At 39.3% G+C, this 25,048-nt stretch overlaps 1 protein-coding gene across 1 annotated transcript in view; it reads left to right on the top strand.

The window, feature by feature from the left end:
• Positions 1-25,048, top strand: part of LOC134653032 (matrix metalloproteinase-2) — a 234,367-nt gene that overhangs the window by 144,725 nt on the left and 64,594 nt on the right. The gene's annotated exons all lie outside the window — the stretch shown is intronic.

Genomic DNA, 25,048 nt, shown 5'->3' with positions numbered 1-25,048 from the left:
AATAACACTTAAATTAAAAACTTATAAACAAAAAAGCGGCCAAGTGCGAGTCGGACTCGCCCATGAAGGGTTCCGTATTTAGGCGATTTATGACGTATTAAAAAAAAACTACTTACTAGATCTCGTTCAAACCAATTTTCGGTGGAAGTTTACATGGTAATGTACATCATATATTTTTTTAGTTTTATCATTCTGTTATTTTAGAAGTTACGGGGGGAGGACACACATTTTACCACTTTGGAAGTGTCTCTCGCGCAAACTATTCAGTTTAGAAAAAAACATGCCAAGTGCGAGTTGGACTCGCGCACGGAGGGTTCCGCACCATCAACAAAAAATAGAGCAAAACAAGCAAAAAAACGGTCACCCATCCAAGTACTGACCCCGCCCGACGTTACTTAACTTCGGTCAAAAATCACGTTTGTTGTATGGGAGCCCCACTTAAATCTTTATTTTATTCTGTTTTTAGTATTTGTTGTTATAGCGGCAACAGAAATACATCATCTGTGAAAATTTCAACTGTCTAGCTATCACGGTTCGTGAGATACAGCCTGGTGACAGACGGACGGACGGACGGACGGACGGACGGACGGACGGACAGCGGAGTCTTAGTAATAGGGTCCCGTTTTTACCCTTTGGGTACGGAACCCTAAAAATGATATTAGAAACCTCAATATCATTTTTGAAGACCTATCCATAGATACCCCACCCCACACGTATGGGTTTGATGAAAAAAAAAATTTGAGTTTCAGTTCGAAGTATGGGAAACCCCAAAAATTTTTTGTTTTTTTTCTATTTTTGTGTGAAAATCTTAATGCGGTTCACAGAATACATCTACTTACCAAGTTTCAACAGTATAGTTCTTATAGTTTCGGAGAAAAGTCCTCATCTTCCTCGCGTTGTCCCGGCATTTTGCCACGGCTCATGGGAGCCTGGGGTCCGCTTGGCAACTAATCCCAGTAATTGGCGTGGGCACTAGTTTTACGAAAGCGACTGCCATCTGACCTTCCAACCCAGAGGGTAAACTAGGCCCGCATTGGGATTAGTCCGGTTTCCTCACGATGTTTTCCTTCACCGAAAAGCGACTGGTAAATATCAAATGATATTTCGTACATAAGTTCCGAAAAACTCATTGGTACGAGCCGGGGTTCGAACCCGCGACCTCCGGATTGCAAGTCGCACGCTCTTACCGCTAGGCCACCAGCGCTTCAAGTTTCGGAGAAAAGTGACTGTGACATACGGACGGACAGACGGACAGACAGACAGACATGACGAATCTATAAGGGTTCCGTTTTTTGCCATTTGGCTACGGAACCCTAAAAACGCTCGTGGTCCAATTTTGGAATCTCTCGCTTGCTCGCCGGGTATCAATATTAGCACGAGCGGTTAAACAACAACTTTGCCCCCTTGTAAAACAAATAACGATTTATTGTGATATTCACAAATGTATTAAAATACCTTGTTTATTGTACGAGTGCGTGTATTATGCACATGTCCCGCGTCGTTTATTCTAATATAAGATATCTCGGGACTCGTATGTACATAACATATTTTGCACACTTGCATTAAAATGTACTATTTATTTATATTTAATTAACTAACTATTTATTTATAATAATATAAGTAAATCATACCGTAAAAAACGTGAATTAAACAATAAGATTGATAGACAAATATATATACCTGCAATACAAATACCAAATATACCTATTATAGAACTATGGGCCCGATTCGGATTTTGAAATAGACATCTATTAGATATCTTTTAGACATCACCAAGATACGATAACGATATGTTTAAGATCTAACCTGTCAAATTTGACATTTGCGCGATTCTGGAGATACTCTTGAACGATTTCCACAGGATATGACTTAGAGATCCAATTCACATCTAATAGATATCTATTAACTCTATCTAACGTAAAAGTGACATTGGTTGCCCGAATTGCGCTGCAAAAGAGAACTAAGTAGTTGATATCTAAACTATAACGTATCTAGAATGGATCTAGTACGTGTCGACTCTTGTGAATATCTTGAAGTTCGAATACGGCAGATTGTTGCTATTATGACGAATGAAATTTTGAGATGCAAAGTTTAAAACGGGTCATGAAGTACGCCGGGGGTGCTCTGCCATGCAGAAACAGAAACTTGGAGTGGAGTCAGTCGCTACATGGCATGACGCTAGTTGTATCTTCGCCTAATTTTATAATATTTTTCTTGGTGTTAGCCCTACCACCCAAATTAAATAATCGTGGCAGTGACACTTTCCTACCATAGGTACTTGAGGTCCAAATATATTATGTACTTAGCTGAAATTAGCGTAACGTTATTTTACGATATTTATAAAAGTTCGTAATCCAATATACACCAGTGCGGTGATAAAACAACACTCTAATAACGTGTAATGTTATATTGAGTAAAGATAGTAGGTAAGCAGTGTAGTACGTGACGCTAAGCGAGCGGAGCGGAGGGGAGCTCGGGCTGTCACGCTGGTTCGACATGCGCATCGCTCACACGCTCTGACGAACCGACTGAACTGAGAAATTGAAACGCGTCATCGCACAAAAAAACTCTTATCTTGGGTCTTCGTCTCCTGTAAATTGCTTCCAACATAATTATAGATAAGCTCATACGGCCTTTCTAAATGTAATATATTTACTAAATTACATTTACCTAGCGAGAGAAAACTGTCGAATTTCATTGACTACCTAGGACGGCCTGGTGCGGTGAGCTCCTGTGCTCTGAATGCTAAAATCATTTTCACCGTTCGCCGCGATGTTCCTCTCCATTTCACAGACACGACCGGCTTTGGCTAAATATTTAGATCTCGTGATAAATTAGGACTCGAATCGATTTATGACTTTATGAGCTTTCTCGATTAAAGAAAATGAAAAATTCGCAAAATCTCACGAAATCTAATAATAGCCATTCATCAATCAATACAGTGGAATTCAACACTAAAATGGCGTCTGTATTGATTACAGACTTGTACGATGAATTTACTTCTTTGTGGGATGTTAATGCAGAAATACGGCGGTAGGTTTCATTTTTCATTGTTCAGCAAATAAGCCTAGTGGGTGGACAAAGGCGGCGCGTCGTGACGACAAGCACGTAAGGGCGGGCTTCCGCCGCGCCAGCACTCTCAGGCCGGCTCGAGGTGGCTCGAGTCCCGAGCTCGAGTGCCTGTCGACTGTCGAGCGACGACGCCGCCGAGCGCAAGCTGACGAAGCCCACGAATAGCTGACGTTACAAGCAAGCGACCGACCCGACCTCTGCAAAAAATATTATACAACATAGCGCACAATACACGCCAACCGACTTACTTGTAGGTAAAAAAATAAGCCTGATTTTTCTAAACATAGTGTATGATTTAAATGTTTTAATAAACATTGAACTTTTTGCTATGATGTGCTAGCTAGAAGAACGAAATTCAATCGTGAGATATTATTTCTGTTTGGACAAAATGATACCCGATAAAAGTAAATATTGCTGTAAACTATAATATTAACTTAATATGTAATACCCATTTTATAGGTTCACATAGCGATTGGTAACTAATACACCATTCAACCGTCACGTTTCAATCCATCAACGAACGCAAATAGTATCGTAGTATACGGGCGCTACGTTGTAGACGCAAAGAAAAGCTTTTAAATGAATTCTACATGACTACAATCTATTTTGTTTCCTCTGTGTAAGTAAGCAGAGAAAACAAACGTAGAAGCTTTTACTAAAAGAAAGAACATAGCAATTCACGAATTGAAATTCTTCGCATTGCGATGGAAATTTAATATTCAATTTAAAGTGAATTACTCGGGTAGCGCGACAATCTAGTTGAACAAAAAGTTCTATGCCACGTTTGTAATTAGAGACAGGGTGGATTCGTCCCGCACTCTACTAAATACTCCCACAATTTATCAAAAGTATTCGTTGCAGATTTAGAAAGCTTAACTAAGGATTTATGGCACCAATGCAATTAGCTAAAATATCTAAAACGTATCCCAAGATACCTACAGATATCCACCGGCGTGCACTGGCCGCGGGACGAATAACTCAATTAAGTTTTACATTCAAGAGTAGCACGGACACGGATAAATACGGTTATCACAATTATCTTATATTCGGGGAACTAACGAGCTGCCTCGTGACTACCTAGGCTAACGTTTTAATCTTCCAAAAGGGAAATAATCACGTGTACCTACATAGTTTATTAAGGATATCTAATTACATATAAAGATGTCACGTTTAAAGCTTTAAAATGTTTAAAATTCAAAACTGTAGGGCTAAGATGGCCGGCTCTTTATCATTTGTCATTGTCACCATGGCTGTCACGTTCTAACAAATATGTAAGTGCGAAAGTGACGCATGGCATGACAGGTGATAAAAATGCGACCATGTGATAGCTGGTCTGAAATAGGTATATGTTTTCTACATGTAAGTAAACATCTGCAAGAGCCCTGCGAAGTGTATTCGCCGTTTTCGCGCACCATATTCTTACTTGATGCAACTGCGATGTTTTTGAGTAGGTACAAGCTGAATACAGAGTCAGATGCAACAGTGTGCATGGCGTGTTTTACGACATTTGTTTTGACAACATCAATCAGCGAGTAGAGTAAGGGACTAAAGTTAATTTGCCACAATTGTCCTTTAAATAAATGATATAGGTGATAGAAGGTTAACGGCGGGGTGGTGGAGTTCACGCGGCGCGTCGCGGGGTTTCGTCGTACACGCGCGCCTAATGGACGCCGCTACCCGCCGAGCCCCGGCTATTACAGACGCTGCTCTTATCGAACGAAACCTAAGACTCCTTAATAACGAAGGATTTAGCCTTCTTCTACAACCCTTACCCAAAGCAACGAATCTCCGTTTACTTTTCCCGCGTTTAGTTAGAAAGCGTGAAAAGACATGTGCAAAACTTAGCCCAACTAAAACACGCTGGCATTTACATTCTACGAAGTAAATTACCTACTGCCGATTTACCGCAATCTGACGGAGAAACTTCCCAGATCGACGTGTCGACTAACAACTGTTCACGCGAAGCCTGCCGCGCGGTCGATTAACATCACTACGCTTTGGTCATAGGGTATCATTTCGCGCGTAACAACTGGTTATTTAATTCTTTGACAACGATGTTTCACAGCCACTTAAAAGTTTTGAGTGAATAACAAATCTCCTCCCAAAAGTCTATTCCACAAAGTTAGGCTGCTAAATTGTTTGCCGGAAGACAGAATAGAAGGATTTAAAAAGTTAAAGGGACAAAAAGCGCGTAAAGGTAGGTAATCGTGTGGCGAGCCGGAGAGCTGCGACTGGTTAGAATGGTCTGAGTTAGACTTCTCTCATTTCATCGTCTTGGGACGCACCTAGTCTGTCTGCTACAAAACTACTAAAGTGCTTTATTTTGTCGACGTCATTCTGAATAGTTAGGTAGCATCTCGTCACTCTATCTTTATTATTGATGCTAGCGGAGTTCAATATGTAGGAATATATGCACAATGCAATTTTTTGCCCTCCTTTTTAAAATTTTCAACCATAATCTGTAATTGCATCTAAAGAATCAAGTATTAGTATTTCCAGTGAGAAACGTGTCGAAGTGATTGATGCTCCCCTCCCCGCTATGCCACGGAGGCACATTAATATCGTATTCTGCTCATGTGCAGAATATCGGAAGCTGTTTTACATATGTAAACTGAAGACATATCCTGGCTTTATTACATTTAAATAACGTTCCGTCGCTATTGTAAAACGTTAGTTCAAAGATTAAAAAACTCGGATTAAAGTCGCCGTCGACTCCCCAGTGAACGAGGGTGAAGATGAGAGAGGATGTTTAAGACCGCGATAAAACTCATCAGCACGCCGCCGCAACGAGATGAAGTTGGTCACAAGAAACGGGTAAATTTATTTAATTACTAGCGCAGTTGACAAATCCATTTACCACGGGACGCGACGTTATCTTTTGTTGTCTGCGTCTGAGACCAATCAATTAGAGTTGCCAGCGGGGGTTGATTACTGTTCCGTTGATGTGAGCTTAACGACGCACACCAGGCACACCCGTCCGCGACCATCACTCCCAACTTCTCACTTACTCTTCTGACACTGCCTTCTTCGCCCCGTTTCATTCTCGTGACTTCGCATATTCTTACTTAACAGTTGTCCCATAAAATCATGGTCATACCTAAATTATCTAATGCCTAATACTCGCGTCGCGTGTCTTAAAAATAACAGAAACGTTTTACCCCAAGAGATCTACGACATTTCCATGTCAATATTTAATTGTAATGATCGCCATATCACACAACTGCTCGACTGAATTAGGTGATATTCAGATACCTAGAAACTGCAGCTACATTACTGCTGCGGCCTTGACGCGGGCGCTGTCACTATAAATACTATAATTTCCTTGATAAAATTGGTGAAGGATTGAACGTTTAGGTACCTATAAATACCGCAACCGTAACATAATATTTCATCTTATCATTTAACAAAATAAACTTCATAAGTAATCTTTCACGGAAGGCGCCAAAAGATCTCGTATCTCGGTAACCTCTTTGAATAACGATCTAAAGTGTAACCCCATCGCAGCGGTCTTTGATGTCCTATAATTATAAAAGTTTTTCTCGTAAAAGGTGAACCTTTAAAAAGTCCTCCACCCTGTGAGCTCGCACACACAACAAGTTGTTCGACCTGTGGTTTTATTCTTTCAATAAACGACTGATATATTATATATACCTAATATATTATTACATATATTCATTATTTATAGTTCCATTTTATCTAAATGCTTTAAAATTTGAGTTTGTGTATTTGGACCAAAACCTATCATTTTTCTGAGTGTAATCAGAGTAACAAATCGTGATGTGGCGACATTACGTGTATTTCTGTCCACTGCCAAGTCGATATACTCTTGAATAATGAGATATTTCATGATAATAAAATAGGTAACCATTAAATAAACTACAAACAATTAAAATTACTTTCGCAAATGTCGTCGTTACTCGGCGCTCACTCGTATTAAACATCTGCAAAGCACAAACCTATGTAATTATTTATATGTTACTGTCCAACCAACCTAAGATCAAAACTTATTTTCCTCTTCAAAGAAATGCTTAGGTCTGTAAGCATTCACTTTATTTTCACTGTGCCTGTTTGGTTTGTTTGGCTTTACATGCTCGTAATTTTGAACTAAGGGAGAACAAAACAGATTTTTTAGATAGCTAATTTATATGCTGTCGATGTTTGACATCACATCGCTGGGGCTTCGCAAAGAACATTTGTCAAGGCACCACATTGACACAGTAATAATATTTGCAGGATATACTTTCTTTACAATTTGTTTTTATCTTTTTATTGCGACGGATCATTATGTTATCTCTATACTCCGCGAGACTCATGCTCGTTAGACACGGATACTTGCAGACGAAGGTCATGTACATGTCAGTCAGGGTTGGAAAAAGTTTGTACATTTTAGAACTTTGTCACTAAGCAATAAAGTACCGAAAATATGTTTATGATGCTGATTGATGTGAGCGCGTGGACCGATTTAAGTAAGTCGAATTTAATGTTAGCAGAATGTGCAAAAAGTTAAAGTATTTTGTACTGCCTCATTTACGAAATTTTCTAGGGTTTCGTACCCAATGATTTAATAATAAAGACCGGTCAATTGTGAGACGGCTTTAAGGAAAAAATAAACAGTATATACATATATATATGTATATATTTATGTACATATATCTACGGATATTTCTATATTGACTTTGGCCCCGTTTATAATTCTGCTGATGCAGAAAATAGTATGCTGTACTTGACCAAAAATGTCCAGCAAGCAATTTTACTTAACACCAATAAGACACGTCTTAATAGCAACGCCCTTCAAAAAATTACGTACGATGATACAGAGAACTTACTAATAGTCGTAAAATGATTATATACCTACTGTACTCTGATATTTAATACTTTAGAACCCACTTTTTGTTTAGGTAATAAGACTTATATTGTGTACCACACCTATAGTTTATAATTAAGTGAATAAGTAATAAATAATTAATATTGTCATTTGCTGCCTGAAACACAGGGAATCCTAGTTCACGCATTTGTAAGTCACTTGTCTTTATAAATTATTAGTCTTTAAGAGCAACCACTGTACTATACTTTTGTCAATAAATTATTTGTATTTGTATTTCTAAGCGCAAGTCCGTATCGCAATTGTGCGGTTTCATTTTTGACTAAAGAGTCGTCAGCATTTGTGTTAAATTCATGACTGTATTCTAATAACTAAAGGCAGTGGGGAAAGAATAAAGTGGCCACCAGCGAAGTAGGGCGCAGTGGGCCGGCGTAGGTATCGATCAGCAGCTAAAACAGGCCCGACGCCGACGTCTGTCTAGCCGCGCGCCTAGCCCTGAGCCTCTATATAGAGCCTACCACCTGCGGCCGTCTGTGTTCCTGGTACAATGACCTAGTAAAACGATTCCGGGAAATGTTGATTGAAACTGAAAATAGCACAATCTTTATGGAATTGGATTTAAAAGGGCACTTTAAATGTACTCGGAATACGATTGGGCGACGGAGAGTGGGCTCTCCGACACAATAGGGATGATGACACATGTTGAATTTTATAACAAAATCTAGTAAAATAGATAGCAAACGAGCAATTTATCACAATAATGTGGATATTAAAATAAAATATTGAAAAATTACAAAAATACAGGACTTGAAAGTTTCAAAATTTAAGTTTTTTTTTAACTTCCAAAAACGATAAAAGTAAGGGTACCATTCGATTCCTTACATTTCATCCAAAAAAATATTGTATAGCAACTATATACATAAACGCAATATTTCACCGACAAAAACGCAATTTTCTTGTTTTGTACCATACTACAAGATGGGCTCCCAGAGACCTTGACGTCACGTTCCCTTGCCGTTTTGTATAGGGCGTTTCGCTAGTGAAGTGCGACTGTCGGCCTTTGACTACAATTTCTGACTTTTGTGTTACTTTAATGCAATGGGTCCCATATAGACATTTGATCCTAAAAACAAACCCGATCGATTGATACCATGAAAATTAATCATGTAGCCTATTAACTGCATACAAACCCTCTGGAGCGATGATCGACAGTTTAAAGGACAGCTAGTTCTATGCCACCATTTTTAATAAAGTAGGAGGTAACTCATACTGAGAAGAGGAATTGCCATATTATCAATGTCACCACTCTCCTAAACAAAGTCTGCATGATATCGTTCCTGGATAAACAAACGTAAATGTGCTCGTATTCGAAATATTTCCCGTAAATTTTAATATGTCACCCTTAATTACCCTGCTTGAACAAACAATAAACGAGTAGAGAATAAGGCTCACTCGAACCGTTTCCAATTACTAATCGATTTGGTATTTGTTGACTTTCGAACCAAATCTGCCTTTCATGTATTCCGATGTGATAAATCATCCAAGAACGTTCGAAACCCGACACGGACAAACTTGCACTCGTTTTATTCGATTGTACTCTTTTTTAATGTTCAGCGAGCATTATAAGGTTGAGTGGATTTTCAAAGTAGAATCATGGATTATTAGCGTTGATATAAATTAGTTATTTTATCGGTGTGGAACTCACAAAGAAGCACTTTTACAGGACAGGCTTTTTATTGCAGTCGTAACTGTAACCGCGTCAAAGAACAACCGCCCGACAACCGCCCCGAGCTAATTTCCCTTTAATGAAGCGTCAATGGCATTACCATTTGCATTGCCAACTTTCTTTACGATTTTACCACTGTCATGAATGTCCCTTTGCACTTAGCTCGTCCATTACGAGTTGCAGCGCTCTGACGGAACGCGACCGTAAAACCTTTATAACATCCTTCCAGCACTTGTAAAGCGTTTTGAGAGTCTTTGCCGTTTTATGTGTCGACACATTACTGATAAGATTCGATACCGAGATCTATCTAGTACTAACGTAATATCTATTTAGTGTGATTGATGATGATGGTGATGATCTGTTTTATTAAGCTAGTGGAGTGTACTTCTGAATATGGAAGTAAACGCAATAATAGGACAACAGACTAATGTCTATACGGGCGGCGCGCCAAGATGTGACTCTTTTCGTAGCCTTCTCTGTATGGAGCACATCAGGATTACAGCGTTTTAAGAGAGCATCCAGCCAATGAAAATACGCGAGTTTTGTTAATGAAGCAGAGTTATTAGAGAGGTCGTGATTTGCGAGCTGGCTTAGAGATAAGTTTAATCAGAGTGCCGTTAAGTTTTACTGCCTCGCCGGGTGCATACAGTTTATGGCGGGTCGGGGCGACATTGTCAACAGATCTTGCGACGCTCTTTACGGCTGCTGAAACGTTACTTTAACGGTTTTATAGTTTCGTCGTTTCGTCGCGCCGGCGGTCACGCCGTCCTTAATAGTCGACGCTAAGTGCCCGCTCGGGGCTGCCCGCAGATATCTTTCTGTTTTTCTTATGTGCTCTCAGATTTCCATCTTAACGACATAAAAAATTTGCTCTCCATGTCATTCCGTTTTATGTCGCCCACCGACTAAATTTGGTCGATTCGGATTACGATAGCATAAACACTTTTTTTTTAATTTAGGTACTCACTCGTAATTGCACGCTAATTGGATTATCAATAGAAAAATTGGATAAAAAAAAAGGGTAGGCAAACAAGTGACACGTATTTTGAAATAGAAAGCTAATTTTATTTCATTTTAATTATTTATTTCAATAATTTTTCAAAAATTATTTTGTGTATGACTTAATATTTACCTTGGTGCCGCCTACAGCTGTTTTCAACACTTCTGCACACCAACAGTAAGAGTTAAAGCACAGTTCGAATAAGTCACTAACTACACCTGCCATGGATCTTTTGTCACAACTTCAAAAAGGTATGGAGGAGATGAAGTACCTATTTTCTTCTCGCATGGCTTCTTTTGAGAACTCTGTGGCATCAGGGAGCACTCCAAAGCCGGAAATTCAAGATGACTACCAAACATTCAAACAGCTTATATGGAAGATGGTGGAGAGCCTCCAAAAGCAAATGGACCTTGTCTTGAAGACTCTGGAAGATTTGGAGACCCGGTCGCGCTCAAACATCTTGCTGCTACATGGGGTTCCCGAAGAAGAGAGTGAGTTAGCGTCTACAACAGTCCGGGATATCTGTCAGGGCAGGCTGCAACTGAATAGTGTCTCGGAGGCCTCGTTTATCAGTTGCCATCGCCTTGGTAGACATAAGGTGCCCTCTAAACCCAGGCCCATACTTATAAAGTTCTCTTGTCCACGAACCCGAGATAGTGTATGGGCCTCGAAGAAGCGGCTAAAAGGATCTGGTATGACTCTCTCAGAATTTCTGACAAGCACCCGGCACAGTGTCTTTATGGAGGCGAGACAAGTATACGGCCTTAATGGATGCTGGACAAGCGAGGGTCGCATTGTGGTAGTGTGCCCAGATGGGTCGCGGCGAAAAGTAACTTCCCTGTCCGAGCTGCGGGCCCTGCCTGCGCCCGCTAAATCTTCAGACACCGCCGTGCCTGCCCCTATTGCTGACGACTGCCCTGTCACCGAAGCCCCTGCGTCTGAGAGGTTGGAGCACACAGCGCCTGCTAGCGTCATTCCGTCGGCTTCGGGGCCAGCGCTAAAAGCGCGTCCCGCCCGGGCCGTCAAAAAGGTCCCAGGTTTCAGCTCTGATCGTCGTTGATTGTCGTCGTTTTGTCCCTAAGTCTTTATCTCTTTGTTCTGGAAGGCAGGTACTTCTCATAACGTATTTGTAATTTCTTATCTACCTCAATTCTGTTTCTCATTTCTAATTAAAAATCGGAGGTAAGGTAACTGCGTTCTATTTTCGCTGTTATAGTTATACTGTCACTGTCATGTCACTTTTGACAGCTACGTTCCGGTTCACCTTTACGAAAAGTGTATTTTTCTTTTGGGGAACTAGCCGTTATTTCAATTTTATTGTGACTGTACTATAATAGAGAATATGAGAGCGTTTATTCTTTATATAATGTGATTGTATCATGATTGTATTATAATTTACTGCCTTCCTGTTTTCACTGTTACTGTTTGTGTTACTTTCATGTGTTTATTTTAAGTCTTTGCGCTTTTGTACCAGCTGCCGGCGAGTGAGTAAGCTAAGTTTTAAGAGCTGCACATAGTAATTTTATATAGGTATATTATTATTTTTTCTATATTTATTTTATTTTTATTTATATATATATATATAAATTACCGCATATTCTTCCCATAATGTCAAACGTTCTTAATGCCTCCTCTGGCAGTGAGTTTTTTTCACTATCCTCTTCCAGCCTTTATGATTCATTTAGCGACGCTGCGGACATACCTGACTTACGCGAATGTCTCCACTCTACTTTCGACTCGGCAAAAAAGTGCTTCAATGTGGTTCATATTAATGCACAGAGTGTACCGGCCCACTTTTCTGATTTACTGGCCACTTTTGACTCTGATAACATCCACGCTATACTTATATCAGAATCTTGGCTGAAACCTTCGCTTCCCTCAACTCTATACCCTTTGGCTGGGTACCGATTAATTCGGAATGACAGATGTGGTTTTAGAGGCGGTGGTAGTAGCATGGTCCGGGGTGGAGGAGTTGCCATCTACATAAAAACTGACTTCCCCTGTCAAGTGGTCGCACAGTCTCCGGCAGCGAACTCAAATTCTCCAGAATTTCTCTTCCTTAACGTCACGTTACACCATAGCAACGTTTTGCTTGGAGTCTTTTACAGCCCTTCCTCTAACATCAACTACTTCGACTCCCTTGAAAATACTTTAGTTGATCTTTGTCCACAGTTCGCCCACAGTATCATTATGGGCGACTTCAACACCTGTCTTGTAAAGAAAGACCTCCGCTCGCGTAAACTCCTTACCCTGGCATCGTCCTTAAACCTAGAAGTTCTGCCACTTAGTCCCACACACTTCCCCCACAATGGACCTCCCTCTCTTCTAGACTTAATTTTAACTTCATCTCCTGACCTTGTTTCCAAACACGGCCAATTCAATGCAGCAGCTTTTTCTAACCACGATCTCATATATGCCTCCTTTAATATTCGCCCCCCCAAAAGGCGCCATAGGGTAGTGATGCGTCGCAACCTCCATGACATTGACCTGGAAGCTCTTCTTGGCGATTTACGCAGTGTTAGTTGGGCATCTGTGGAGGAGTCTACCGACGTCGAGTTTAAATTAGGAGCCTTCAATGATGTTTTGCTCGCGGCTTTCGATAGACATGCCCCGTTAAGACCAACACGAGTTAAACATTTTCCTGCGCCTTGGCTGACTTCGGACATTAAATTACTTATGGCCAAACGGAATCGTGCTCGAGTCAAACTTCGCAAGGATCCATCAGAAAATAACTTACAGGCTTACACATCTCTGCGAAACCGTTGCAATAGAGCGTGTAGAACGGCACGGAGGCAGTATATACATCAGTCCATTGATGATTGTCCCCCAACAAAACTGTGGAAGTTTTTAAAATCACTTGGGGTGGGCAAAATTCAACAGAATTGTACGGGTACTCTGGATATAGACGCCATCAACCGTCACTTTAGCGTTTCTCCTGTGAAGCTCGATCCCTCTGTAAAGCAACGAACTCTATCCCTGCTTGACAATACGCCACGCCCCGATACACTGTTGTTCCAGTTCGACAAAATTTCTCCGAAGGAGGTTCTTACTATCCTTAAAAAAATTAAAACGAAGGCCGTCGGTCAGGACAACATTAGCTTAGATATGATTTCACTCGTGGCGGAAGATATTGCTCCCATTTTAGCCCATATAATTAATTTTTCCTTTTCCTCCGGCACTTTTCCCACCACGTGGAAACTTGCTCAGGTTATCCCACTGCCTAAAGTCCCTAGTCCCACGTCATTCTCCCAGTATCGTCCTATTTCTATTCTCCCGATCCTTTCTAAAGTCATTGAGCACTTTGCGAATGACCGCCTGTCCTCTTATCTCAATCGTTACAGCCTCTTCAACACACTTCAATCCGGTTTCCGCCCGGGACATAGTACTGTCTCTGCCTTGGTGAAAGTGACCGACGACATTCGTTTGAATATCGAGAACCGCCTGTTGACGGTGTTAGTCCTGTTGGATTTTAGCAGCGCTTTTAACACAGTCGATTTTGACATTATGTTAGCTCTGCTGCGTAATCTAAACATGTCCCCGTTAGCACTGGCCTGGTTCCGAGATTATCTCTTTGGGAGGCGCCAGCGAGTCAAGGTTGATGACAGTGCTTCTGACTGGAGCGAAATTACGGCCGGTGTTCCTCAAGGGGGTGTGCTGTCCCCACTGCTATTCTCAATTTTCATTGATGGTATCACGAAATCCCTGAATTCGTCATATCATTTATACGCAGACGACTTGCAGATTTACGCAGCGGCTAGCCTTGATGATGTGGAGTCGTTGATAAGCCAAATAAATCACGATTTAACTTCTATTCGTGACTGGGCGGAATCGTTTGGTTTGAAGATAAATGCTAAGAAGTCGCAGGCAATTATGGTTGGTGGTGATTATTTCATCTCCAAGTTGGCTGGTCAGATAATGCCTAATATCTTGTTTGATGGATCTCACATTCCCTTCTCCTCTACTGTCAAGAACTTAGGCATTATCATGGATCAGACTCTTTCCTGGTCAGCTCACGTTGCCGAGGTCAGCAAAAGACTTTTCGCTTCACTGCACTCCCTGCGGCGCCTACAAACTTTTCTCCCACTTCGAACGAAGGTTATCCTTGCCCGCTCTCTCTTGCTTCCTCTTTTGGACTATGGGGACATTGCGACCCTGGACCTTAATGAGGAACTTCTTAATAAGATGGAGCGCCTGCAGAACGTCTGCATAAGATTTATATTTGGCCTGCGAAAATTTGACCATGTTTCATCGTTCCGTTCTCAGCTTGAGTGGTTACCTATCCGCCGCCGTAGAGACTTGCACACCTTATCTCTACTTTATAAGGTGCTGTTCTGCCCCTCTTCTCCAGCTTACCTTGCAGAACGGTTTAGATTTCTGGCGGATGGAAGTGACCACCGGCTGCGATCTAGTGCGGATCTTTCGCTCGCTATTCCTCCCCACAAACACCGGTCCTACAATAAATCATTTACGATACACTCTGTGAGGCTATGGAACGCGTTGCCATCTCCGCTGAGGCAGTGTCAGTCTGTAGCGTCGCTGAAGGCAAAATTAAAGAGGTTATGGCAATAATATTAATGTCAATTGAACGACACGTAGGTAGGATTGTGCGGTTATATATATTAGTATATTTGTAGGTATTTAAATATATATATATATTTATTTAAATGTATGTATTAATATTTTTATGGATATATAATTGTTTCGTATATTTATACATGTATATGCCTTTGCACCTAATGCATCGCATCGTATTTAGTTATGTTTCTAGGGTTAGCTACTTCTTTTAAGTCTCGCCGTCATGTACAGTTTATCTTAGTTTGACTACCATTTCATAATGTATCTCTCAGTTACTTAAAGGTTAGCTGGAAGAGATCCCTTAACGGGATAAGTTCGCCTTTGTACACATTTACTGGATTATCTCTGTGTTATGTACTTGTTTTGTGCAATAAAGTGTTTTAAAAAAAAAAAAAAAAAAAAAAAAATGGCTTTAAAATCAGGCTACTAACGTCGCGCAACCCAGTAATCCAATGAAATATATTGAATGGCTTTATCAGTTTTATTACATTAAGGTAGGCTTCCACGTTCCGCATACTAATCAGCACATGGCGGCATAATTTGACCACGAGCGTGTGGAAGTAACGTGGCACATATCTAAGTCTTCGTCAATTAATTCTGGTGGGTGACGCAAACGCAATCAGCGTGAAGCCACGCATGTGTGCCGGCGCCGGCGTCTCGGCTGCAGCGACGTCAACTGCAACCCTTACGCTATTAATTTGCACCCGACTAATTAATAAATAACGTGAACATAATTAACAAACCTTCGTCCGTTGTGACTTTTGAGAAATTAACGATATTCACATTTAGTTAATTAAGCAAAAGCTTGCATTTAATTTATGCAGACATGCGTTTAACTCGAATATTAAAAAATACTTATGAAGTGTGAATTTAAGCTACGAGAAGTTGACCCGTTCGTTTATCTGTGTCACATAACAAACCGTGTAACAGAAACTAAAATGTGTACCTTAGGATGCGTCTACTGATTGTAATAAAATAACAAGTAGGTAATATAAGTAATGAACTTGATCTGAATTTGTAATGATGATCAGCCAGTGTCAAAAGTGACCTTTCTGTTTGAGAATATGTCACCTTTGATTGACACTGACAAGTCATATCTATAGCAAATGCTGTTCTAATTCAATATCTCTTATTACTTACAACCAGAATACACCTCTAGATAATCTATAGGCACTTTTTCTTCATTACCTTATTTAAATATTGATTACGGTAATAACAATAAGTCAGTATGTAATATGACGACGTTAAAATGCACATTTAGAACCGAGTGTTCTCATAAAAGTTGTAGGTAGACGTTCGGTGTACTCAGTTATAGCCTCGGTGAGTAGTTTTATAACGCCAAAGTTATGCATTGGCTGCACGATGCGCAGCGTATTGCGATATAGAACAAGCGGGTGTGAAGCGTAGGCTTGTATCGACGGCGCGTCGTTTGATTATTATACCGCTGCTACTGTAGAGCACACAAGGGAAGAGCTCGCGTATTTGATACAATACATTTTTTAGAACGACTAAATAAAAAAGGACTTGTTTGAATGAATATAGGCATATAGGTTCCGACTTAACTGCATTGAAGTCGATCATACATTATTCGCAGGCAAACGTGATATTAATTTGACATCTGTAAAGTCTGAGGAGTATGCATTCATTAAATATTACCAGTAGTACATGTACCGTATTTGGTGTTAGTAAGTAAAGAATGAACATCAACACTAGTTGTAGTGACGTCACTACGGCGACGCTACAGCTACGACACGTAGCACACGTTCCGTGTCTCCTCGCGTAAAAGTTATACTAGTGAAGACAAAACGGTGAAAAAGTAATGTCGTTATCCATAAACGTTTGTCAAATCTAACTAACTGTTGATGATCGTTTGTCCTTATCCGTCGTTCTGACATTTGTGTTTGTTAGAAAGAGACTTAACATAAATTTAACAAAATTTGTAAGGGGATGCTAACTTTTATGAAAAGTAAGAATATATTCATATATTTGTTTTATCGGTATTTAAAATTGCTTTTTTTCATACCTATTTATTTATTTGTTTGCTGCATTACATAAAAGATCTCTTTGGAAAGAAACACTTTCTAGCGATTGTGCCGCCCGTTATAAGTATATGATTTACTATTGTTATATTACGTACCTACAAAATTATACCAATTGCATAATTATTGGTCTCCACTGAAAAACAACTTTACACCAAACACGACGCATCAGAAACGTCATTTGAAAGGATTCCCTTCAAGTTGCCGGCAAATGTACCCAAGTTTCCGCTTAAATTATAGCCTCACATTCATATGAACATGCTTATTTATTGCTACTTGTTAACTCGCGTAATATTGGAGGCATGCATGAAGCTTGCGATATCAACTTTGTTCATTAGGAGCTATAGTTCCTGACGTACGTTGTTGAACTACGAATCAGGCATTCTCAAACGCTCACGCACAGTCTAGTTTCAGTCTAAACGTCAATATAAAAAGGATGTAATTGAGATGTCCTTTAAATATTAGATTCCAACTGCCTAAACTGTTTTCGACAAGCGATAGTGTTGGCCATAATTGCATTTTACAAACGTAGTAAACAGTACAGTGATAATACCGTCACGTAGGGGTAGTTATGACGTTTGATAGCGCGCAACAAGTCGAGTCGGCGCCGGCCTGGCGGCGGCGGGCGAGGAATTTCAATCTGGCCGTGATGAGATGAGCCGAGGCGCAAATTACAATCGCCCGACAATCCAACCCCTAACCATGTGTGGGGATGAATCATCGCCATACAATTCCTGTATTCGATGAACTCACTTTGAGTGATTCGAGCACACTTTAGACGTCAAGTCTCTATCGGTGCTATTTTATTATATAAACTTACAATGGAAGTATGTTTAATAAATCTCCAAAAAAATATCAACAACTTAACTAGAGGAGTATAATTTTACATGACACACATATCTTACAAAAAAGTTATCTTAAGAGTTTGCTAAGCCGTTTGTACAGAACGATGCGAATAATAGTTCTCAGCGACCTTTAATGACATCACTAATTTGTCTTAAATATGAAGTTAAGTGAGATTATTAAATTATTTTCATTTCATTTCATTTCATTTCATTTATTTACTGCAATCCATGGTACATATAGGTGTTATATAATCATTCAAATTGTAACAGCATGGACCCTGAATAGGGTATAGCATAATAATCTTAACAACTAAATACTTAAAATTACCTTAAAACATAACATAACATGATTTTGATGTCTACACTGAATAATCCAGATATACTTCCGATGACATTACAATACATTATCAATTAAAATAATAATAATAGTGTCAATTCATTTATAATAATAATTCGTTTAATCATTCCATTACATTGAGACAAAGTTATTGGTTTTAGTAGAATTAATTCTCAGTCGTATCACTATTGTCAGATGCCATAAATTCTTGATAAGAATAAAATGATTTAGCAATTAGCCATAAGGGTACAAAACAGGTGGTATACAAAGTTTCCATGCTCATTCCTTATTTTACCATAATATGGCGTACAAATATTTGTTAATAAGTAGGTACCTATTAAAGCATTATGTATAAGCCTGTGAAGTTCTTAACCTGCCATAATTTCTTATTTGGTTGGATTTGTTAATATCCTATCGAGGATCCTACGTAACTGTACTCAAAGTTATATTTTGAAGTTGTTTACAAGCGATGGGGGTGTGAATATTGTTTAGTTGGAGCGTAAATAGTGGAGTGTAGGTGGCGCAACAAGTAGGGCGACCGGTCGATACCGATGGACGCCTCTAATATCCAGCGGCGATTAACGCCGTGCGTGCGCGAAAAATACACACCCTGCAGCTATATGACCTGTTTGGGGGTGTGTCAAAACACGGGCAAGCTGCAGCATGAAAATACTGCATAAACCTTTGATAGACTCCGGTGACAAACTTGTTTGTCAATGTCAACAAACGGTGCGATATACAGTTGGAGGATATCGGTCAATGCATCGCATTATGATGTTTTATTATTACGAGTACTAGGTGTATTTATGAATTATTTTAGATTATTTGTTTCACCCATATGAAGATCTTCCGATTCATATGGTTCCGCCGAAAGAAATCTCTAAGGCTAACACTTTGAATTTGGCTTTATAAATTAAATCTTATTTATTTCTACGCAATAATTGTTAAACCAAATTGGTACCAATTTCACTTAACTTTTACAGTAAGAGTTACAGGTTACTGAAAGGTATAGAATTGAACCCCAGTAACATTTTAAGGGGACGGTATATGACGTTTTCGATTTAGAGCTCACTTTGTGCAATCAATTTGTTCAAGAAATGTTTAATAACTGCATTAAATTATACGTAAATTTGTTCACGAAGAAGCCGCGTACCGGCTCTTCGCGGCATAATATTTTTTATTTGCTGTAATTCTCTACAAATCGACACTAAAAGTATCCAAAAATCAAAATATGGAGTTCCGTTTGAGCAACACGCATTACAGTTTTGCCTTTAACAGTAATTGAGTTGTTGTGTGATTTTGAAAGCTAGATAACTAAACTAGCAAATTATTATCTACTTATATTTTTACTCACAAATACAACACAGAAATTCAATCCCAAATGTAAACTTTCGTACAATTTCCATACATTGACGACATCACTCAAAATTCTTCTTCGAGTCAGATGGCCGCTGGCCTTGGATCGAAGCAGACGTGTACGTCGTCGTAGCTCGTTTTTGACATTATTTAGACATTTCATCATATACGCATACGAAAATGTATACCAGTAGATAAATTGTATTTCAAAAAATAGGGTAAATAAATTTATTTAAAATTTGATTTGTTGTTATTTACAGGTCGTAACGATCGAAAACAGCAGTAAACTATCCTAAAACAATACGATTACAATTGAATTTAAGTAACTTGTTCCTTCAAAACCCGCTTAAAATGAAAAAAGTTTAAAGACTCGTTTTACTGATTGGGATTGATTTTCATTATGCTGGTATCAATTTTGCGTCATTAAAAAAAAGTATATGACTTCTGTACGTCAATGACATTTGATGTCAATTGTAATCTTGTATTTACATTAGAGAATATTATATATTCATTTAAATATTACTTACCTATTAATACGAAGCGTAATTCGTTTAATACCTGAAAGTCTTAGTGTCTACAACTCTACACCTACTTTGTTGCCGTTCGTTCCGTCTATATGTGTGCGATTACGTGCTGTTCTCAATAATCAAGAAACAAGCCATAATCTTCAAGAATAAAATAACAGCAAAACCAGCATTTAGTACTAACTAGTTTTTGCGGATTTGGAGACAAGAGATGAAGCTTACAGGCTAATACCGCTGCGGTCTGGTTATTGTTATGTGTATATATCGAGTATTATATTTTACTATAAAATAACAATGTTTTATTTCAATGACATTATATGCGTAGGTATGTATGTTTCGGTGATTATAAGAATTTTGTCCACACAATAATTGTGCAAAGCAGAGACTGCATCATGCTTTCTTTACGGTATAAGCGGTATGGTACCGTTATTATTTATCAATACCGGTTCGTTTTGAAGGTAAAACTATACCGGTTGAAATACAAAGTACGGTACCGGTATAAAACTAGAGCAGGGACAACCATTTTTATAGGTGTACAGTCAGCTGCAGAGAAAAGGTACGACCAGATAGATAATTGTATGCAGGGGTGGTACCTTTTCTCTGCAGCTAGCTGTACCTAAACCATCATTGACCGAGCGTTGGCGAAGGTCTCCGTTTCAGCTTGGGCAAAAATGCTTTCGTATGTCCGAATTCTTCTCCTTTGCATATCACATTTCTCAACTGATTCTCGTGAAAATTCGGTAGTCCGATATAATTATTCGGTTTCTTTTTTTTTGAACAATTTAAAATAGGCAGAAATTGTCATAAAGGACTTAAGCGCCAGTAGGGTCTGTGACACTTAAGACCACTGCGATTATTAGGTACTTACTGTGTGCGACAGTTGTCGACATCACTGTTGCTGACGTCACAGGCCTCCATAGGCTACGGTAACCGCTTACCATCGGACGGGCGATGTGCTTGTTTGCCACCAACATTTTAATAAATAAATAAACTCCATTATATTGCCACTAAAAAATTCTTATTTTGCGAAGCTAATGACAATTGTCACAAGAAACACGGCAACTGTATCGAAATTGCGACACAGAACTCATTTCCTGTCAAGACTTACCGAAAATTCTTTGAAAAATCTTTTTTTCGCGAGAGAAATGTCTGTTTTATCCGATATAATAAAGTTTTTTTTAATAATAGGTACAATGACGGTGGCAAACACGAATACGGCCCGCCCGATGGTAAGCGGTAACTGTATTATTAAATTGTACAACGGGACTTAATCGCGTATCTAAGTTTTAAGATTTACCTCCGACGTTTCGAGGACGGCGTTGTCCCCGTGGTCTCGGAGAAGACTGGCTTAAGTTGACATCAGCATCTTCTAACCGCGCGAGTTTTTCGAACTACCCGCACTTGGTCTTGTTTATCCGCTTGAACGTTTTGCGGTTCCGTTGTACAATTTAATAATGTGTAAAAATCGTGAAAGTTTAAATCAGTGTTAGCGGTAACTGTAGTCCATGGATGCCTATGGCGTCAATAACAGTGATGTTTTTGTCGTAACCTGTCACCGTGGAGAAATAGGGGCCAGATTACGCCGCGCCGCGTGGAACGTGAGGTGCATTGGGGTAAATGCATACCATTCACTCAAGGAAAATAATCTCCCTTATAAGATCACTCGTGTGTCTGCCATTTTGTTAAAGCCAATTTTCACCGTAACTACTGGACTAGTTCAATTGAAATTTAGTACACATATGTCAAGTAAGGAAGTAGTAAGTCGGTGATCCGAAGATGAGTAACGTAAATAAATGAACTTTTAACTTTGCGGCGATTTTTGGTATCATGTGACATATCAGATATAATACATAATTATAAGTAGGTGAGCAAAAATGTACCATAACCTAACTCAGAATTGTATTACATAAATACATATACAAAAAATAGTTCAACGCCAAAAGATTAATGGAAGACCTATGTCCTATAATAGGTGAGTTGGTCTTAAACAAAAAATATGCAATAAAAATGTGTAACTGTGGAACCCATAGTGAATCCTACTCGTACATGATCGGTTTTTATATTATGTACCTATAAGATATTTTCTACTTTATACTTTATAAGTGTACCTACATAATATTTACTTATAAGCAGTTGTCACGTAAAATATTTGTAGATTTTTTTGGAAGTATGTGTCACATCATCATCATCTTCCTCGCGTTGTCCCGGCATTTTGACACGGCTCATGGGAGCCTGGGGTCCGCTTGGCAATTAATCCCATAAATTGGCGTGGGCACTCATTTTTATGAAAGCGACTGCCATCTGACCTTCCAACCTATAGGGGGTAAACTAGGCTCTTATTGGGATTAGTCCGGTTTTCTCACGATGTTTTCCTTCACCGAAAAGCGACTGGTAAATATCAAATGATATTTCGTACATAAGTTCCGAAAAACTCATTGGTACATTCGATGCGTGGAAAACAAGTTCTTTTATCTAATTATAATCCATCGGCAATCACGCGAGCGCATAAAACGAAAATCATTTTTTTTTCACTCCCTAAAACTCCCTTAACCTAATAACAGTAAAACAAAAAATAAAATATAGAGGGTTACCAACCAGCCAAAGAATTATAAGTAGATATATGCACTTATCCCAACGCACCTCACGTTCTACTCTGCACGGGTTCATTGCCGCTCCTACCGGCGTAAGTAACTATCAACACCTACATTATCAAGGCTACGATCGAAGATAATCGCTTCAGCACTGAAATAATACCGGTGGAATACCGGTATAATATTTTTTATTTTAATTGTATTAATTTAATAGTGAAACAAAAGGCGAATATACCACATAAAAGTAAATCGGTAAAGATATTAGGGGTACATTAGCCAACACTGTTTCCATATATTTTCAAATTTTATTTTGTCCGCCTTAATTAAATTTTGCACCCTGCCGGAACTTTATTTATTTAAATTCTCATTTAATTGATTTTGAGCCTTATGAAAAGTTGTATAGAGTAGTAAATAAAATTTTACATCTGACTTAATGACATCTGGTTTTATTCGGTTTAACTTTAGAAAACGCGTATCTCGACAAAGCCATAATGTAGAAAATTGTCAACAACCAAATGAATTATTAGAATTTAAATACGTCACGTGTGACATGAACAGACAAGGAAAGCAAGATTAAATGTATTGTTTCTCTTTCTTCTTTCAATGGAACGCTTTTCCTAAAAGGAGGCCACTAAACTCAAAACGCTATCTTAAAAAAAAAACTTGATGGGTCAGTGACCTGTCCCAGTAAAGTGAGGTAGTGTGCGTGAAGTGCGCTTGTGTGTGAAATAGGGTAAATTGACAGAATCTGAAAATTTACCCACCTCTACCGTCACCTTAAGTACTTATATTTAGGCACGCGACTAATGTCCTAATTTTGCATCTCTAAAAGACAATTCAACATCCAGATTGCACTTCATATATGTAATAGGTATTTATTACTTTTTTAAGGCCAAAGTCAGTGGAATTCACCAGCGGTGGGAACTCCACAATCGATTAGTTCACGTGTTGGATAAATAATATGGTTTGCGAATTTCCGTAAGGCCGGGCTTGGCATAACGAGTTCGGGCTTGGAGGATACAACTAAACGGAGTAGCCATTAACAGGCTTTCCCCTCTGTCGAAAATAGGCGGCCAACGGTCATACACAATGTATGGACTGACGTTTATCTGACATGGCTATTTTTACGTTACGCATACATTTGACGTTCCCCTCCCCCGCAAAAATCGGCAGACTGTTTTGTACAGAAAATTACAGACATGGCGTCTCCGTTTGATTATATCCTCCAAGAGTTCGGGCGGTACAAGTACGAGTATCGGCGGCGAAGGCCGGTGTCCGACCGGCGGCGATCAGCGAGGAGCGAGCGGCGTGGAGTTTTTCAATGTAGAAGAGTGTATTCTTTCAAAAAGCGGCCAAGTGCGAGTCGGACTCGCCCATGAAGGGTTCCGTATTTAGGCGATTTATGACGTATTAAAAAAAACTACTTGCTAGATCTCGTTCAAACCAATTTTCGGTGGGAGTTTACATGGTAATGTACATCATATTTTTTTTTTAGTTTTATCATTCTCTTATTTTAGAAGTTAGGGGGGGGGACACACATTTTACCACTTTGGAAGTGTCTCTCGCGCAAACTATTCAGTTTAGAAAAAAATGATATTAGAAACCTCAATATCATTTTTGAAGACCTATCCATAGATACCCCACACGTATGGGTTTGATGAAAAAAAAAATTTTGAGTTTCAGTTCGAAGTATGGGGAACCCCAAAAATTTATTGTTTTTTTTTCTATTTTTGTGTGAAAATCTTAATGCGGTTCACAGAATACATCTACTTACCAAGTTTCAACAGTATAGTTCTTATAGTTTCGGAGAAAAGTGGCTGTGACATACGGACGGACAGACAGACGGACAGACAGACATGACGAATCTATAAGGGTTCCGTTTTTTGCCATTTGGCTACGGAACCCTAAAAAGTACAAACCGGCAGTATAAACAGCCAACTATAAATGCAATTTAACGTCTCTGAGATTCGTACGAGATATTACTTTTCGTGCCGCCGTCGGGTGGCTGCCGAAGACTGCCCATGTTTCCATTGCTAAACGAGTCAAGGATTGGAATTTGAACGTTACAAAATAATCCCAATATTAAATCAGTTTGTAAACTTATACCACTCAAGGCCAACGCTCATTCAGATTTGCATTATGCGTAATGAGCGCACGTATA

Source organism: Cydia amplana, chromosome 12 (assembly GCF_948474715.1).
Source record: "Cydia amplana chromosome 12, ilCydAmpl1.1, whole genome shotgun sequence".
Taxonomy (NCBI): domain Eukaryota; kingdom Metazoa; phylum Arthropoda; class Insecta; order Lepidoptera; family Tortricidae; genus Cydia; species Cydia amplana.
This window is presented reverse-complemented; position numbering and strand designations above follow the sequence as displayed.